This window comes from Oncorhynchus keta, unplaced genomic scaffold, assembly GCF_023373465.1.
Source record: "Oncorhynchus keta strain PuntledgeMale-10-30-2019 unplaced genomic scaffold, Oket_V2 Un_contig_23564_pilon_pilon, whole genome shotgun sequence".
Classification (NCBI taxonomy): domain Eukaryota; kingdom Metazoa; phylum Chordata; class Actinopteri; order Salmoniformes; family Salmonidae; genus Oncorhynchus; species Oncorhynchus keta.
In genome coordinates, this window is record NW_026283448.1 from 103,672 (window position 1) to 119,295 (window position 15,624).

General features: G+C 44.2%; 1 pseudogene; it reads left to right on the plus strand.

Annotated features, from left to right (window-relative positions):
* The window catches only part of LOC118378740 (SNF-related serine/threonine-protein kinase-like), a 70,070-nt pseudogene that overhangs the window by 27,997 nt on the left and 26,449 nt on the right, over positions 1-15,624 (plus strand).

A 15,624-nucleotide genomic window follows, 5' to 3' on the forward strand; every position in this document is an offset into this window, starting at 1 on the left:
CCTGGTTTCTGTGTTTCCCAGCAGAACATACAGTCTGTAAAGACCAGGCCTGGTTTCTATGTTTCCCAGCAGAACAGACAGTCTGTAAAGACCAGGCCTGGTTCTATGTTCCCCAGCAGAACAGACAGTCTGTAAAGACCAGGCCTGGTTTCTGTGTTTCCCAGCAGAACAGACAGTCTGTAAAGACCAGGCCTGGTTTCTGTGTTTCCCAGCAGAACAGACAGTCTGTAAAGACCAGGCCTGGTTTCTGTGTTTCCCAGCAGAACAGACAGTCTGTAAAGACCAGGCCTGGTTTCTGTGTTTCCCAGCAGAACAGACAGTCTGTAAAGACCAGGCCTGGTTATATGTTTCCCAGCAGAACAGACAGTCTGTAAAGACCAGGCCTGGTTTCTGTGTTTCCCAGCAGAACAGACAGTCTGTAAAGACCAGGCCTGGTTTCTGTGTTTCCCAGCAGAACAGACAGTCTGTAAAGACCAGGCCTGGTTTCTGTGTTTCCCAGCAGAACAGACAGTCTGTAAAGACCAGGCCTGGTTTTTGTGTTTCCCAGCAGAACAGACAGTCTGTAAAGACCAGGCCTGGTTTCTGTGTTTCCCAGCAGAACAGACAGTCTGTAAAGACCAGGCCTGGTTTCTGTGTTTCCCAGCAGAACAGACAGTCTGTAAAGACCAGGCCTGGTTTCTGTGTTTCCCAGCAGAACAGACAGTCTGTAAAGACCAGGCCTGGTTTCTGTGTTTCCCAGCAGAACAGACAGTCTGTAAAGACCAGGCCTGGTTTCTGTGTTTCCCAGCAGAACAGACAGTCTGTAAAGACCAGGCCTGGTTTCTGTGTTTCCCAGCAGAACAGACAGTGAAGTGTGTAAAGACCAGGCCTGGTTTCTGTGTTTCCCAGCAGAACAGACAGTCTGTAAAGACCAGGCCTGGTTTCTGTGTTTCCCAGCAGAACAGACAGTCTGTAAAGACCAGGCCTGGTTTCTGTGTTTCCCAGCAGAACAGACAGTCTGTAAAGACCAGGCCTGGTTTCTGTGTTTCCCAGCAGAACAGACAGTCTGTAAAGACCAGGCCTGGTTTCTGTGTTTCCCAGCAGAACAGACAGTCTGTAAAGACCAGGCCTGGTTTCTGTGTTTCCCAGCAGAACAGACAGTGTGTGTTTTGTCAAGTCGTGACTGATGATGATATTTTGGCTCCTTGAACATCCAGTTCCTTTCCTCCCGGCTCTGCTAGACTCAATGTTTATATGACTGTCCTCCTTCCTTGATTGTTCAGATGTCTGCCTTGATTCAATCTTCACAGTCAAATGAAATGAACAGAGAGAGGGGAAATAACTGCTCACAAGCCCCAAATGGAATTGGATATGGAACACGTTGTGTTACCTATCATTAGAATTGAATATGGAACATGTTGTGTTACCTATCATTAGAGTTGAATATGGAACATGTTGTGTTACCTATCATTAGAGTTGAATATGGAACATGTTGTGTTACCTATCATTAGAGTTGAATATGGAACATGTTGTGTTACCTATCATTAGAGTTGAATATGGAACATGTTGTGTTACCTATCATTAGAGTTGAATATGGAACATGTTGTGTTACCTATCATTAGAGTTGAATATGGAACATGTTGTGTTACCTATCATTAGAGTTGAATATGGAACATGTTGTGTTACCTATCATTAGAGTTGAATATGGAACATGTTGTGTTACCTATCATTAGAGTTGAATATGGAACATGTTTTGTGTTACCATCATTAGAGTTGAATATGGAACATGTTGTGTTACCTATCATTAGAGTTGAATATGGAACATGTTGTGTTACCTATCATTAGAGTTGAATATGGAACATGTTGTGTTACCTATCATTAGAGTTGAATATGGAACATGTTGTGTTACCTATCATTAGAGTTGAATATGGAACATGTTGTGTTACCTATCATTAGCAGAGTTGAATATGGAACATGTTGTGTTACCTATCATTAGAGTTGAATATGGAACATGTTGTGTTACCTATCATTAGAGTTGAATATGGAACATGTTGTGTTACCTATCATTAGAGTTGAATATGGAACATGTTGTGTTACCTATCATTAGAGTTGAATATGGAACATGTTGTGTTACCTATCATTAGAGTTGAATATGGAACATGTTGTGTTACCTATCATTAGAGTTGAATATGGAACATGTTGTGTTACCTATCATTAGAGTTGAATATGGAACATGTTGAATATTACCTATCATTAGAGTTGAATATGGAACATGTTGTGTTACCTATCATTAGAGTTGAATATGGAACATGTTGTGTTACCTATCATTAGAGTTGAATATGGAACATGTTGTGTTACCTATCATTAGAGTTGAATATGGAACATGTTGTGTTACCTATCATTAGAGTTGAATATGGAACATGTTGTGTTACCTATCATTAGAGTTGAATATGGAACATGTTGTGTTACCTATCATTAGAGTTGAATATGGAACATGTTGTGTTACCTATCATTAGAGTTGAATATGGAACATGTTGTGTTACCTATCATTAGAGTTGAATATGGAACATGTTGTGTTACCTATCATTAGAGTTGAATATGGAACATGTTGTGTTACCTATCATTAGAGTTGAATATGGAACATGTTGTGTTACCTATCATTAGAGTTGAATATGGAACATGTTGTGTTACCTATCATTAGAGTTGAATATGGAACATGTTGTGTTACCTATCATTAGAGTTGAATATGGAACATGTTGTGTTACCTATCATTAGAGTTGAATATGGAACATGTTGTGTTACCTATCATTAGAGTTGAATATGGAACATGTTGTGTTACCTATCATTAGAGTTGAATATGGAACATGTTGTGTTACCTATCATTAGAGTTGAATATGGAACATGTTGTGTTACCTATCATTAGAGTTGAATATGGAACATGTTGTGTTACCTATCATTAGAGTTGAATATGGAACATGTTGTGTTACCTATCATTAGAGTTGAATATGGAACATGTTGTGTTACCTATCATTAGAGTTGAATATGGAACATGTTGTGTTACCTATCATTAGAGTTGAATATGGAACATGTTGTGTTACCTATCATTAGAGTTGAATATGGAACATGTTGTGTTACCTATCATTAGAGTTGAATATGGAACATGTTGTGTTACCTATCATTAGAGTTGAATATGGAACATGTTGTGTTACCTATCATTAGAGTTGAATATGGAACATGTTGTGTTACCTATCATTAGAATTGAATATGGAACATGTTGTGTTACCTATCATTAGAGTTGAATATGGAACATGTTGTGTTACCTATCATTAGAGTTGAATATGGAACATGTTGTGTTACCTATCATTAGAGTTGAATATGGAACATGTTGTGTTACCTATCATTAGAGTTGAATATGGAACATGTTGTGTTACCTATCATTAGAGTTGAATATGGAACATGTTGTGTTACCTATCATTAGAGTTGAATATGGAACATGTTGTGTTACCTATCATTAGAATTGAATATGGAACATGTTGTGTTACCTATCATTAGAGTTGAATATGGAACATGTTGTGTTACCTATCATTAGAGTTGAATATGGAACATGTTGTGTTACCTATCATTAGAGTTGAATATGGAACATGTTGTGTTACCTATCATTAGAGTTGAATATGGAACATGTTGTGTTACCTATCATTAGAATTGAATATGGAACATGTTGTGTTACCTATCATTAGAGTTGAATATGGAACATGTTGTGTTACCTATCATTAGAGTTGAATATGGAACATGTTGTGTTACCTATCATTAGAGTTGAATATGGAACATGTTGTGTTACCTATCATTAGAGTTGAATATGGAACATGTTGTGTTACCTATCATTAGAGTTGAATATGGAACATGTTGTGTTACCTATCATTAGAATTGAATATGGAACATGTTGTGTTACCTATCATTAGAGTTGAATATGGAACATGTTGTGTTACCTATCATTAGAGTTGAATATGGAACATGTTGTGTTACCTATCATTAGAGTTGAATATGGAACATGTTGTGTTACCTATCATTAGAGTTGAATATGGAACATGTTGTGTTACCTATCATTAGAGTTGAATATGGAACATGTTGTGTTACCTATCATTAGAGTTGAATATGGAACATGTTGTGTTACCTATCATTAGAGTTGAATATGGAACATGTTGTGTTACCTATCATTAGAGTTGAATATGGAACATGTTGTGTTACCTATCATTAGAATTGAATATGGAACATGTTGTGTTACCTATCATTAGAGTTGAATATGGAACATGTTGTGTTACCTATCATTAGAGTTGAATATGGAACATGTTGTGTTACCTATCATTAGAGTTGAATATGGAACATGTTGTGTTACCTATCATTAGAGTTGAATATGGAACATGTTGTGTTACCTATCATTAGAGTTGAATATGGAACATGTTGTGTTACCTATCATTAGAGTTGAATATGGAACATGTTGTGTTACCTATCATTAGAGTTGAATATGGAACATGTTGTGTTACCTATCATTAGAGTTGAATATGGAACATGTTGTGTTACCTATCATTAGAGTTGAATATGGAACATGTTGTGTTACCTATCATTAGAATTGAATATGGAACATGTTGTGTTACCTATCATTAGAGTTGAATATGGAACATGTTGTGTTACCTATCATTAGAGTTGAATATGGAACATGTTGTGTTACCTATCATTAGAGTTGAATATGGAACATGTTGTGTTACCTATCATTAGAGTTGAATATGGAACATGTTGTGTTACCTATCATTAAGGTTGAATATGGAACATGTTGTGTTACCTATCATTAGAGTTGAATATGGAACATGTTGTGTTACCTATCATTAGAGTTGAATATGGAACATGTTGTGTTACCTATCATTAGAGTTGAATATGGAACATGTTGTGTTACCTATCATTAGAGTTGAATATGGAACATGTTGTGTTACCTATCATTAGAGTTGAATATGGAACATGTTGTCTATAAAGTTGTGCTGCCCATTGTCGTGTCTTTACTATCATTAAATTGAAGACTTATTGTTTTTATCAAAGATTCTCTGTAATTAGTATTACACGATCAACTGATTAATCATGTAACTGTAATTAACTAGGAAGTCAGGGCACCAAGGAAAAATATTCAGATTTCAAGGTTATAATTTCCCAATATAACCTTTCAGATATTTTCATATCTGATCCATAGTCTTCTGATTTATGAATGATTTACTTTACCTTACGTTAGTCTCATTCCAAACGTCCTTAATTGTTGGTTATCTGCACGAACCCAGTCTTCACTGAGTCATCCAAACATCAATCGTCTTAAATCATTTATTTATTACTAACTAAGTAATTCACAGAAATACATAAACAAACAAATAAGGTAAATGTGGTTACGAGAAATGATAGGAGAATGTGGTCCTTCTGTGGCTCAGTTGGTAGAATGGCGGTAACGCCAGGGTAGTGGGTTCGATTCCAAACCACCCATACGTAGAATGTATGCACACAGACTGAGTCGCTTTGGATAAAATCAGCTAAATGGCATTTATTATTATTATTATTATTATTATATTATATTATTATTATTATTATTATTATTAATGTGCCCTAGTGGGCTGAACCGGCATCGTGGCTTGTTAGACAAAAGGGAAGTGGGGTTCGACTGAGAAGACAACGTACAGTTGATAATTCTAACAATTGAAATGCCAATCCTTTGCACATGAACGCTCACTCATCAATACATATATTTACGCTCAGTGTGTCGTCTTGATCGCTGGTCAAACGTTGTTTATTTTGTAGAATTGTCCGTCTCTCTCCCTCGCTCGCGGTTATAGTGGATAGTTCAGAGTGACATTCATTCATGTTGTTGTAGAATTAATGTTTCGGCGGTTGTCGTTCTTCGCGTTCAATGATACCGAATTCCTAGCTGCAGACTAGTAATTAATATCAAAGACTTGTTCTTATTCTGTCGGTATCGATGGTTTAATAGTTTAACCACGTGGTATGGTTAAAAGACTCAGCAATGGTCTACAACCTTAGTCCTCCTAATGGAGTAAAACATGGTCTGGTGATCATTTCCCAAAGTTGGGTTTTATTCGGAATTGCAGAAAAGGGGCTATTTTGGAAGATATTATATCGATACTTAGACTTTTTTTTGTTGCTCGGTGGCGTTAGCTAGTGCTAGTCGGCTGTACTTGCGTCAAAACTTAGGTATTTTTCAACCTATAGCTTGTTCTCCTTTTTAAACAGTGAGCCAACAAGTTTTCAATACTTTTATTTCCATGTCTGATCAAAACATATTTTCTCAGCCTCTCTCATCTCTCTGCAACAGACATAGTGAGCAATATGTTTAGAATCGGATCGTAACACAATAGAATTATGAGAATCGCAATACATATCGTATCGGCCCGTAAGTATCATAATTATATTGTATCAAGAGGTCCCTGGCGGTTACCAGCCCTAATGTATCGTCTATTACATCTACATGTTTATCTAAACAAACCGTTGTTTGTTACAACTTGTTACAATTTGACTCATGTGTTTTGATATTCAGTGTCTTTGACTTTTTTACCAAGGAATGTAATCTCATGTCAGAGCAGACATCTATCTAACCAGGGCCATTCATACAGCTCTCACTATGCACAGTCACACATACCAAATGTGCATGTTGACATTAGCCGTTCTGTGTGTCAAATCTCATTTTGTCACATGCCTCGTAAACAACAGGTATAGACTAACAGTGAAATGCTGAACTTACGGGCCCTTTCCAAATATGCAGAGAGAACATTTAAAAACATTCTAGAAAGATAATACCACAAGGAATGAATAAATCCACAATGAGTTGTATACACGTGTTACCAGTACAGTGTGTTGTCCTCATTCTACATACCAGAGAGTTTATTATGATGATGAATAGGCCTGTATTGCATTTATCTTTGGTCTCTACAGAAAACAACTACAAGCCACACCTCATTTTAATGGACTAAAGCCGATTTAGGTAGCCTAGTGGTTAGAGTGTTGGACTAGTAACCGATAGGTTGCAAGATCGAATCCCCGAGCTGACAAGGTAAAAATCTGTCGTTCTGCTCCTGAACAAGGCAGTTAACCCACTGTTCCTAGGCTGTTATTGTAAATAAGAATTTGTTCTTAACTGACTTGTCTGGTAAAATAAAATAATAATCTAGGTCTAACTTTCTGGGGTCAGGATTGTGATAACGAGGTCAAAAAAATAAGTTAGTCAGTGTTGGCTGATTTTAATGAACAGACCTGTACTGTGAGGTGAGTCAGGCTGTTAGCATTATGCGAATTAGCCGTTGGCAAGTGAACTTTCTGTGAGTTGCCGCCCCTATGGAGGATGAGAGGAGAGTGAAGAGATTGGACTGGGGAGGCTGGTTGCTTCAGGGCTCAGCACAGCAGACTACACAACGTTGACCCTGCCTGACTCAGTCACAGAGGGGGAGCAGGTGTTGTCCAGGAAGAGAGACTGAAACCACCAAAACAGCCTTTAGCCCATTTAGGCTCAGCCAGTCAGTCCCCTATCTCTCTCTCTCTCACTCCTCTCTCCTCTCTCTCACTCCTCTCTCACTCCTCTCTCTCTCCTCTCTCTCTCCTCTCTTGCTCTCTCTCCTCTCTTGCTCTCTCTCCTCTCTTGCTTTCTCTCCTCTCTCTCTTGCTCTCCCCTCTCTCACTCCCGTCTCCTCTCCTCTCTCTCACTCCCGTCTCCACTCCCCTCTCTCTCACTCCCGTCTCCTCTCCCCTCTCTCTCACTCCCGTCTCCTCTCCCCTCTCTCACTCCCGTCTCCTCTCCCCTCTCTCTCACTCCCGTCTCCTCTCCCTCTCTCTCTCACTCCCGTCTCCTCTCCTCTCTCTCTCACTCCCCCTCTCTCCTCTCCCTCTCTCTCACTCCTCGTCTCTCCTCTCCCCTCTCTCTCACTCCCCGTCTCCTCTCCCCTCTCTCTCTCCCGTCTCCTCTCTCCCTCTCTCTCACTCCCGTCTCCTCTCCCCTCTCTCTCACTCCCGTCTCCTCTCCCCCTCTCTCACTCCCGTCTCCTCTCCCCTCTCTCTCACTCCCGTCTCCTCTCCCCTCTCTCTCACTCCCGTCTCCTCTCCCCTCTCTCTCACTCCCGTCTCCTCTCCCCTCTCTCTCACTCCCGTCTCCTCTCCCCTCTCTCTCACTCCCGTCTCCTCTCCCCTCTCTCTCACTCCCGTCTCCTCTCCCCTCTCTCTCTCCCGTCTCCTCTCCTCTCCCCTCTCTCTCACTCCCGTCTCCTCTCCTCTCCCCTCTCTCTCACTCCCGTCTCCTCTCCCCTCTCTCTCCCTCCCGTCTCCTCTCCCCTCTCTCTCACTCCCGTCTCCTCTCCCCTCTCTCTCACTCCCGTCTCCTCTCCCCTCTCTCTCACTCCCGTCTCCTCTCCTCTCCCCTCTCTCTCACTCCCGTCTCCTCTCCCCTCTCTCTCACTCCCGTCTCCTCTCCTCTCCCCTCTCTCTCACTCCCGTCTCCCTCCCCTCTCTCTCACTCCCGTCTCCTCTCCCCTCTCTCTCCTCCCGTCTCCCTCCCCTCTCTCTCCTCCCGTCTCCTCCCCCTCTCTCTCACTCCCTCTCCTCTCCCTCTCTCTCACTCCCGTCTCCTCTCCCTCTCTCTCACTCCCGTCTCCTCTCCCTCTCTCTCACTCCCGTCTCCTCTCCTCTCTCTCCTGGTCTCCTCTCCTCTCTCTCCACTCCCGTCCCTCTCTCTCTCTCACTCCCGTCTCCTCTCCCCTCTCTCTCACTCCCGTCTCCACTCCCCTCTCTCTCACTCCCGTCTCCTCTCCCCTCTCTCTCACTCCCGTCTCCTCTCCCCTCTCTCTCCACTCCCTCTCCACTCCCCTCTTCTCTCCCGTCTCTCCCCTCTCTCACTCCCGTCTCCTCTCCCCTCTCTCTCTCCCCTTGAGTCTGTCTCCTCTCTCTCACTCCCGTCTCCTCTCCTCTCCCCTCTCTCTCACTACCGTCTCCTCTCCCCTCTCTCTCACTCCCGTCTCCTCTCCCCTCTCTCTCTCCCGTCTTTCCCTCTCTCTCACTCCCGTCTCCTCTCCTCTCTCTCACTCCCCGTCTCCTCTCCCCTCCCTCTCACTCCCGTCTCCACTCCCCTCTCTCTCACTCCCGTCTCCTCCTCCCTCCCTCTCACTCCCGTCTCCTCTCCTCTCTCCTCTCCCGTCTCCTCTCCCCTCTCTCTCACTCCCGTCTCCTCTCCCCTCTCCTCTCACTCCCGTCTCCTCTCCCCTCTCTCACTCCCGTCTCCTCTCCCCTCTCTCTCTCCTCCCGTCTCCTCTCCCCTCTCTCTCCTCCTCTCCCCTCTCCCTCTCCACTCCCTCTCTCTCTTCTCCTCTCTCTCTCACTCCCGTCTCTATCCTCTCTCTCTCCCGTCTCCTCCCTCTCTCTCTCACTCCCGTCTCCCTCTCCCTCTCTCTCACTCCCGTCTCCTCTCCCCCTCTCTCTCACTCCCGTCTCCTCTCTTCTCTCTCTCACTCCCGTCTCTCTCCCCTCTCTCTCCTCCCGTCTCCCTCTCTCTCTCTCCTCTCCCCTCTCCCCTCTCTCTCTCCCGTCTCCACTCCCTCTCTCTCTCTGTCTCCTCTCCCTCTCTCTCTGTTCTCCCCTCTCTCTCCTCCCGTCTCCTCTCCTCTCTCTCCGTCTCCTCTCTCTCTCCCGTCTCCTCTCCTCTCCCCTCTCTCTTGCTCTTCCCCTCCCTTCTCTCCCTCTCACTCCCCTCCCTCTCTTGCTCCTCTCCTCTCCCCTCTCTCACTCCCGTTTCTCTCCCCTCTCTCTCACTCCCGTCTCCTCTCTCTCTCCCGTCTCCTGATGGAAAGAGATCAGTAAGAGGCTTTCAGTTTCGGATGGGTCCTGGGCAGTGTTGTGTTTTTCGTCCTAGATAAGCAGGTCCACCTGGGATAGGGCTGTACTGCCAAGCTGCTAGATTCCTGTTTTTTTCTTCTTCCTCATTAGCATATTTCTTGTCTCTGTTCCATTCTTTCACCCATGCTTTGCCAAAATGTGTTTACTTGCCACAATTAATAATTCAGGAAGTCTTTTGCATTTTATCCCCTTGAGTTGTTTGATTTTGTCATTCCTGGTTTTAATAAATATGCTTTTTTGGGGGGGGGGGTTAGATTTTAAAACGCTGAGTTTCTCAGCATGACGTGGAAATGCTCTTCATATTGAGCCAATCACAGAGGATGAAACACTGTACTTTTCAGTTGTTTTGTTCATTGATCATGTGCATTGTCTGTTTGTCTGGAATCCATTTCATTCAGTCTTTGATTGCTGTCCTCGTCAACTCCTATCACGTTGATATCTGTTGTACCTTCCTACTTCTGCAGGCCTACTCCGAAGTAGTTGACGTTGTGTCTCGGGGAGCTGAAATCATGACCATTTTCTAGAAATATGGAGTAACGTGCTTCATCTCTTTTCTATGGCAACATTATCATTTTATTCAATAGACTAGGCCTAGCCTTTGTTGCGCGTGATGTCACATTATATATGCTATAAAATGTCTTCATATGCAGAGGAATGTGCAATTAATAAAATGACATACCAGCACATTACTCCCTTCTCTCTCTTTCTCTCGGTCTCTCACTTCCCGCTTTCTTTTCTTTGCTTCTTTCTCTCTTCTCTCTTGCTGTTGCTCTCTTCTCTCTTGCTGTTGCTCTCTTCTCTCTTGCTGTTGCTCTCTTCTCTCTTGCTGTTGCTCTCTTCTCTCTTGCTGTTGCTCTCTTCTCTCTTGCTGTTGCTCTCTTCTCTCTTGCTGTTGCTCTCTTCTCTCTTGCTTCTTTCTCTCTTCTCTCTTGCTGTTGCTCTCTTCTCTTGCTGTTGCTCTCTTCTCTCTTGCTGTTGCTCTCTTCTCTCTTGCTGTTGCTCTCTTCTCTCTTGCTGTTGCTCTCTTTCTCTTGCTGTTGCTCTCTTCTCTCTTGCTGTTCTCTCTTCTCTCTTGCTGTTGCTCTCTTCTCTCTTGCTGTTGCTCTCTTCTCTCTTGCTGTTGCTCTCTTCTCTCTTGCTGTTGCTCTCTTCTCTCTTGCTGTTGCTCTCTTCTCTCTTGCTGTTGCTCTCTTCTCTCTTGCTGTTGCTCTCTTCTCTCTTGCTGTTGCTCTCTTCTCTCTTGCTGTTGCTCTCTTCTCTCTCTCTTCTCTTGCTGTTGCTCTCTTCTCTCTTGCTGTTGCTCTCTTCTCTCTTGCTGTTGCTCTCTTCTCTCTTGCTCTTCTCTCTTCTGTTTCTCTCTTCTCTCTTGCTGTTGCTCTCTTCTCTCTTGCTGTTGCTCTCTTCTCTCTTGCTGTTGCTCTCTCTCTCTCTCTTGCTCTCTGTTCTCTCTTTCTCTCTTGCTGTTGCTCTCTTCTCTCTTGCTGTTGCTCTCTTCTCTCTTGCTGTTGCTCTCTTCTCTCTTGCTGTTGCTCTCTTCTCTCTTGCTGTTGCTCTCTTCTCTCTTCTCTTGCTGTTGCTCTCTTCTCTCTTGCTGTTGCTCTCTTCTCTCTTGCTGTTGCTCTCTTCTCTCTTGCTGTTGCTCTCTTCTCTCTTGCTGTTGCTCTCTTCTCTCTTGCTGTTGCTCTCTCTCTTGCTGTTGCTCTCTTCTCTCTTGCTGTTGCTCTCTTCTCTCTTGCTGTTGCTCTCTTCTCTCTTGCTGTTGCTCTCTTCTCTCTTGCTGTTGCTCTCTTCTCTCTTGCTGTTCTCTCTTCTCTCTTGCTGTTGCTCTCTTCTCTCTTGCTGTTGCTCTCTTTCTCTCTTGCTGTTGCTCTCTTCTCTCTTGCTGTTGCTCTCTTCTCTCTTGCTGTTGCTCTCTTCTCTCTTGCTGTTGCTCTCTTCTCTCTTGCTGTTGCTCTCTTCTCTCTTGCTGTTGCTCTCTTCTCTCTTGCTGTTGCTCTCTTCTCTCTTGCTTTTGCTCTCTTCTCTCTTGCTGTTTCTTTCTTTTCTCTTGCTGTTGCTCTCTTTCTCTCTGTTGCTGTTGCTCTCTTCTCTCTTGCTGTTGCTCTCTTCTCTCTTGCTGTTGCTCTCTTCTCTCTTGCTGTTGCTCTCTTCTCTCTTGCTTCTTTCTCTCTTCTCTCTTGCTGTTGCTCTCTTCTCTCTTGCTGTTGCTCTCTTCTCTCTTGCTGTTGCTCTCTTCTCTCTTGCTGTTGCTCTCTTCTCTCTTGCTGTTGCTCTCTTCTCTCTTGCTGTTGCTCTCTTCTCTCTTGCTGTTGCTCTCTTCTCTCTTGCTGTTGCTCTCTTCTCTCTTGCTGTTTCTCTCTTCTCTCTTGCTGTTGCTCTCTTCTCTCTTGCTGTTGCTCTCTTCTCTCTTGCTGTTGCTCTCTTCTCTCTTGCTGTTGCTCTCTTCTCTCTTGCTGTTGCTCTCTTCTCTCTTGCTGTTGCTCTCTTCTCTCTTGCTGTTGCTCTCTTCTCTCTTGCTGTTGCTCTCTTCTCTCTTGCTGTTGCTCTCTTCTCTCTTGCTGTTGCTCTCTTCTCTCTTGCTGTTGCTCTCTTCTCTCTTGCTGTTGCTCTCTTCTCTCTTGCTGTTGCTCTCTTCTCTCTTGCTGTTGCTCTCTTCTCTCTTGCTTTTTTCTCTCTTCTCTCTTGCTGTTGCTCTCTTCTCTCTTGCTGTTGCTCTCTTCTCTCTTGCTGTTGCTCTCTTCTCTCTTGCTGTTGCTCTCTTCTCTCTTGCTTCTTTCTCTCTTCTCTCTTGCTGTTGCTCTCTTCTCTCTTGCTGTTGCTCTCTTCTCTCTTGCTGTTGCTCTCTTCTCTCTTGCTGTTGCTCTCTTCTCTCTTGCTGTTGCTCTCTTCTCTCTTGCTGTTGCTCTCTTCTCTCTTGCTGTTGCTCTCTTCTCTCTTGCTGTTGCTCTCTTCTCTCTTGCTGTTGCTCTCTTCTCTCTTGCTGTTGCTCTCTTCTCTCTTGCTGTTGCTCTCTTCTCTCTTGCTGTTGCTCTCTTCTCTCTTGCTGTTGCTCTCTTCTCTCTTGCTGTTGCTCTCTTCTCTCTTGCTGTTGCTCTCTTCTCTCTTGCTGTTGCTCTCTTCTCTCTTGCTGTTGCTCTCTTCTCTCTTGCTGTTGCTCTCTTCTCTCTTGCTGTTGCTCTCTTCTCTCTTGCTGTTGCTCTCTTCTCTCTTGCTGTTGCTCTCTTCTCTCTTGCTGTTGCTCTCTTCTCTCTTGCTGTTGCTCTCTTCTCTCTTGCTGTTGCTCTCTTCTCTCTTGCTGTTGCTCTCTTCTCTCTTGCTGTTGCTCTCTTCTCTCTTGCTGTTGCTCTCTTCTCTCTTGCTGTTGCTCTCTTCTCTCTTGCTGTTGCTCTCTTCTCTCTTGCTGTTGCTCTCTTCTCTCTTGCTCTCTTCTCTCTTGCTGTTGCTCTCTTCTCTCTTGCTGTTGCTCTCTTCTCTCTTGCTGTTGCTCTCTTCTCTCTTGCTGTTGCTCTCTTCTCTCTTGCTGTTGCTCTCTTCTCTCTTGCTGTTGCTCTCTTCTCTCTTGCTGTTCTCTCTTGCTGTTGCTCTCTTCTCTCTTGCTGTTGCTCTCTTCTCTCTTGCTGTTGCTCTTCTTCTCTCTTGCTGTTGCTCTCTTCTCTCTTGCTGTTGCTCTCTTCTCTCTTGCTGTTGCTCTCTTCTCTCTTGCTGTTGCTCTCTTCTCTCTTGCTGTTGCTCTCTTCTCTCTTGCTGTTGCTCTCTTCTCTCTTGCTGTTGCTCTCTTCTCTCTTGCTGTTGCTCTCTTCTCTCTTGCTGTTGCTCTCTTCTCTCTTGCTGTTGCTCTCTTCTCTCTTGCTGTTGCTGCTGTTGCTTCTCTCTTGCTGTTGCTCTCTTCTTCTTGCTCTTGCTCTCTTCTCTCTTGCTGTTGCTCTCTTCTCTCTTGCTGTTGCTCTCTTCTCTCTTGCTGTTGCTCTCTTCTCTCTTGCTGTTGCTCTCTTCTCTCTTGCTGTTGCTCTCTTCTCTCTTGCTGTTGCTCTCTTCTCTCTTGCTGTTGCTCTCTTCTCTCTTGCTGTTGCTCTCTTCTCTCTTGCTGTTGCTCTCTTCTCTCTTGCTGTTGCTCTCTTCTCTCTTGCTGTTGCTCTCTTCTCTCTTGCTGTTGCTCTCTTCTCTCTTGCTGTTGCTCTCTTCTCTCTTGCTGTTGCTCTCTTCTCTCTTGCGTCTTCCTCTTCTCTCTTGCTGTTGCTCTCTTCTCTCTTGCTGTTGCTCTCTTCTCTCTTGCTGTTGCTCTCTTCTCTCTTGCTGTTGCTCTCTTCTTCTTGCTGTTGCTCTCTTCTCTCTTGCTGTTGCTCTCTTCTCTCTTGCTGTTGCTCTCTTCTCTCTTGCTGTTGCTCTCTTCTCTCTTGCTGTTGCTCTCTTCTCTCTTGCTCTCTTGCTCTCTTCTCTCTTGCTGTTGCTCTCTTCTCTCTTGCTGTTGCTCTCTTCTCTCTTGCTGTTGCTCTCTTCTCTCTTGCTGTTGCTCTCTTTCTTGCTGTTGCTCTCTTCTCTCTTGCTCTCTTCTCTCTTGCTGTTGCTCTCTTCTCTCTTGCTGTTGCTCTCTTCTCTCTTGCTGTTGCTCTCTCTCTTGCTGTTGCTCTCTTCTCTCTTGCTGTTGCTCTCTTCTCTCTTGCTGTTGCTGTTCTTCTCTCTTGCTGTTGCTCTCTTCTCTCTTGCTGTTGCTCTCTTCTCTCTTGCTGTTGCTCTCTTCTCTCTTGCTGTTGCTCTCTTCTCTCTTGCTGTTGCTCTCTTCTCTCTTGCTGTTGCTCTCTTCTCTCTTGCTGTTGCTCTCTTCTCTCTTGCTGTTGCTCTCTTCTCTCTTGCTGTTGCTCTCTTCTCTCTTGCTGTTGCTCTCTTCTCTCTTGCTGTTGCTCTCTTCTCTCTTGCTGTTGCTCTCTTCTCTCTTGCTGTTGCTCTCTTCTCTTCTTGCTGTTGCTCTCTTCTCTCTTGCTGTTGCTCTCTTCTCTCTTGCTGTTGCTCTCTTCTCTCTTGCTGTTGCTCTCTTCTCTCTTGCTGTTGCTCTCTTCTCTCTTGCTGTTGCTCTCTTCTCTCTTGCTGTTGCTCTCTTCTCTCTTGCTGTTGCTCTCTTCTCTCTTGCTGTTGCTCTCTTCTCTCTTGCTGTTGCTCTCTTCTCTCTTGCTGTTGCTCTCTTCTCTCTTGCTGTTGCTCTCTTCTCTCTTGCTGTTGCTCTCTTCTCTCTTGCTGTTGCTCTCTTCTCTCTTGCTGTTGCTGCTCTTCTCTCTTGCTGTTGCTCTCTTCTCTCTTGCTGTTGCTCTCTTCTCTCTTCTGTTGCTCTCTTCTCTCTTGCTGTTGCTCTCTTCTCTCTTGCTGTTGCTCTCTTCTCTCTTCTGTTTCTTCTCTTGCTGTTGCTCTCTTCTCTCTTGCTGTTGCTCTCTTCTCTCTTGCTGTTGCTCTCTTCTCTCTTGCTGTTGCTCTCTTCTCTCTTGCTGTTGCTCTCTTCTCTCTTGCTGTTGCTCTCTTCTCTCTTCTGTTGCTTCTCTTGCTGTTGCTCTCTTCTCTCTTGCTGTTGCTCTCTTCTCTCTTGCTGTTGCTCTCTTCTCTCTTGCTGTTGCTCTCTTCTCTCTTGCTGTTGCTCTCTTCTCTCTTGCTGTTGCTCTCTTCTCTCTTGCTGTTGCTCTCTTCTCTCTTGCTGTTGCTCTCTTCTCTCTTGCTGTTGCTCTCTTCTCTCTTGCTGTTGCT